This window comes from Monopterus albus, unplaced genomic scaffold (assembly GCF_001952655.1).
Source record: "Monopterus albus unplaced genomic scaffold, M_albus_1.0 scaffold200.1, whole genome shotgun sequence".
Taxonomy (NCBI): domain Eukaryota; kingdom Metazoa; phylum Chordata; class Actinopteri; order Synbranchiformes; family Synbranchidae; genus Monopterus; species Monopterus albus.
This window is the reverse complement of record NW_018128080.1, coordinates 436,583-440,088: the sequence shown is the minus strand read 5'-3', so window position 1 is coordinate 440,088 and position 3,506 is coordinate 436,583.

Sequence of the window (3,506 nt, the reverse complement as noted above, 5' to 3'; positions counted from 1 at the left end):
AAATATAACTGAGTATCATCTGCATAGCAATGGAAATGTATGCTGTGCTTCCTGATAATATTGCCTAAAGGGAGCATGTATAAAGTGAATTGAATTGGACCTAACACAGAGCCCTGTGGAACGCCATGACTAACTTCAGTTTGTGTGGAACATTCGTCATTAACATGAACAAACTGAAATCTTTCTGATAAATAAGATTTGAACCAACTTAGTGCAGTTCCTTTAATCCCAATAACATGTTCAAGTCTCTGCAGCAAAATGCTGTGATCAGTGGTGTCAACAGCAGCACTGAGATCTAAGAGGACAAGTATGGAGACAAGTCCTTTATCTGAGGCTCGATGTGTAAATAACATGTTAACCATAACTTCATGTAGCAGAGTGCTCTATAAAAACAATGCAAAAAATATTCAAAGTGACAATCATAAAGTAATTATGAAAGCTTGGTTGATATTCTTAGTTGTCTTTCTGGTATTCCACCCTCCATGATAAAGCTGTGTTTTGATTTTTCACTATGTTTGTGTGGAGGATGTTTTCCAACTTCTCTGCTTAGAAAAAAATATTGTCGGGGCTGCAGTCCAGCAGCAGAATGCAGGGCCAGTTGTGTAGCTCGCTCTGCCAGGCCCTTACCCCGGATTCCTACACCACCGCTTCCTGTCTTTCCTCCACCTTGGTATTGGGGTCACGTTTCCTTCCTTTGACAGGAAAGACTTCTTTAGAGGGCGGATTAAAAGGCCTCCAAACCGATCCTGATAGGAGGTGTCTGCCAGCTGATGTTGCTGGGCGATGTGTCACAGTGATGAGGAACGGAGTGCTGATGTTGGGGGAGACAGATCTGGAAACTTTTGATTGGCTTTGACTGTGTGTGCGTGTGCAGCCTTCTGTGCATATATGAGTTGCAAAGCATTTTGCACTGACCAAAGATGAAAAGATGACTGTTGTTAGTCTCCTGTTATGACAGCTGATTAGAGTGATGCAATTGACTGAAAGTAAGCTCCTCATACACACAAACAACACACCCCAAATCATTAATGTACAAAGATGTGAAACACACACACACACACAATCATCAAACATGTCTGTGTGACTTCATCTGATTTTTGCAAAAGAAAACTCCACATTACCATCAATTACCAGATCACCAGCTGGCTCATTTTAACATCACACCAGTGTATTCTTTCTTAGGGTTTAGAGAGTGATGAGGGTGTGTGCATGTGCATGCATGAAGTGGTGATAGTGGAGAGGGTTGGTGATCTAATGGCAGATGAGTGACCCAGCCTGAAAAGGTCAACCACACTACAGGGCTGATGTGGTGAGGCGTTCTTCACTCCCCAACTAATTAAATGTCAGTGAGTCAGACTGAATCGAGAAAGAGAAGGAGGGAAGGAGAGTTTGGAAGGAAAAACACAGGAGAGAGTGGCAGATAGGTAGACAGGGAATGGACCTCCTTGTAAATGTCATGTGTTACATAAGGTTTGACTCTGGCAGCTGAGAGCTCAGGGAGAAAAGGAGTGAAACATTTTCAGATGGATAGTTTGTCCATGTTAGAGGGGTTTTTTTAGGTGGTGACATGCAAGATGTATGCTTTTCCTTTCTGTCACCATTTTGGTGTGCTAAGTTTGTTGCAGTGGTGTTTTCCCTTACAGTGCTAAATTTGTCCATAGGTGGCTCTTTTCTTTGTAATTTAATAGGGGTGTGTATCTCTCCCTTCTTGCATGATCGGATCCGGTCCATGATTCGATACAGAAACGATATAGCTAAATTTATAACGATACGATAGTGTGCAAATCAGAGTGATTTTGATTTGGTTCAGCTTATATTCTGTTTTCATTTAGCCTTCTCTCAATGATTTTAGATTGTTTATAAAGCTGTATCTTTGACTCTGCTATCAATGTTCTTATACGTTAATCTTTACACCCCTAGTGTTTAACTGATATCTCGTGATATTTCTCCCCGACACAAACAAATTGCATTGTTCCCTATATGCTAGAAGCCCTCTCTGGAATGCACAACATGGAGACCTGTTATATTAGATTAACTAACTTTAAGTAACTGGGTGTTTTCATATGAAGCAGGAGCAGTGGTATTGTTTTTGTCACCAAGTGTAGATTAACCCTCCATTCTAGGGTTCTGTTACAATTTGAGGTTTGAATGGCTCTCGTTTAATTACATCTTGTTGCACCTTCTTCTTCTGTAACACCTGAAAATTAGCACCACCAGCTGTTTATCTCAATAGGCTCACTACTATTTGCATTGCAGTGAAGGGAATGGAAACATATTAATTCACATTTTCTTTTTCTGATTTTCTCGAAATGTGCTATATATTTGGACACACATTTTGAAAGGTAATGTGGATTGTTCAGTATGAGATGTCTGCATGGTTAATTTGGCAGACCTTAGATTTTTGTAGGCATAGTTGTCATTAATGTATGTGTAAATATAATATTCAGAAAGTCAATCATTTTTACCTTGATATATTTCTTTTCATAAGTCATAACCCTTACCCATTGTTATCACACCAAATAAGGCAATATCTCACATTTTCACTATTATGTTTGCTTTGCATGAACAAGTACAGTGCCTATAAAAAGTATTCACCCCCTTGGATGTTTTACCCTTTTATTGATTTTATAAATCAATCATGGTTAAATTTGGCTTATTTGACAAAAGAAAATGCAAAAAAAAAACTGCCAAAGTAAAAACAGGTTTCTACAGAGTTATGTTAATTAAATAAAAATATGTAATGGGAAATAAATGATTGCATTAATATTCACCTCCTTTAAAATGACTGACCTAATTCAACAGAGGTCTAGCCAACTGGTGCTAGTAGTCTCACAATTAGTGAAATGGGGATCACCAGAGTGCAGTGACTTATACTTTTCAATAACCATTCCTGTGAGTTGCTAGAAGTGATCTTTTGTTTAACATTGGTTTTCACTTTATATACTGCTTTGATTGGTAAGTGCTTTCACCTTTTTTTTTCCCCAAATTTAGATCAGAGCACCATAAATTCATATTTATTAATATGGAATTAATTTCACATGACATACACTTTTGTTGGATTACTGACAGCGGAATTAGCAGCCAGAATTTAGCGTTAGCTGTGCTGGCAGTGTGGCTCTGGTGGTAGGCACTTTAAAGCAGCAAGTGAAGGGGGCAAATAAAACAACAAGAACACAATATAATGCAGAGAGAATATATGCTATGTGGGAGCTGTGGAGTCCAAATACTCAGCAGTATGCAATTGTGCATGTGCAAAATGAGTATGTAAACAGTACAGATGGAATTACATGAGGGAGACCCTGAGTCAGCTGTTTAGGAGTCTGATGGCAGAAGGATAGAAAGAGTTTTTTAGTCTAGACGTCCTGCATTTCACACTTCTGAGCCTCCGACTGGAGAGTAGGGGTATGAACAGTCTGTGCTGGGGGTGGGTGGGGTCCTTGAGGATGAAGGCAGCTTTCCTACACACCCTGCAGTGGTAAATGCTCTGCAGACAGGGCAGTGGGGTC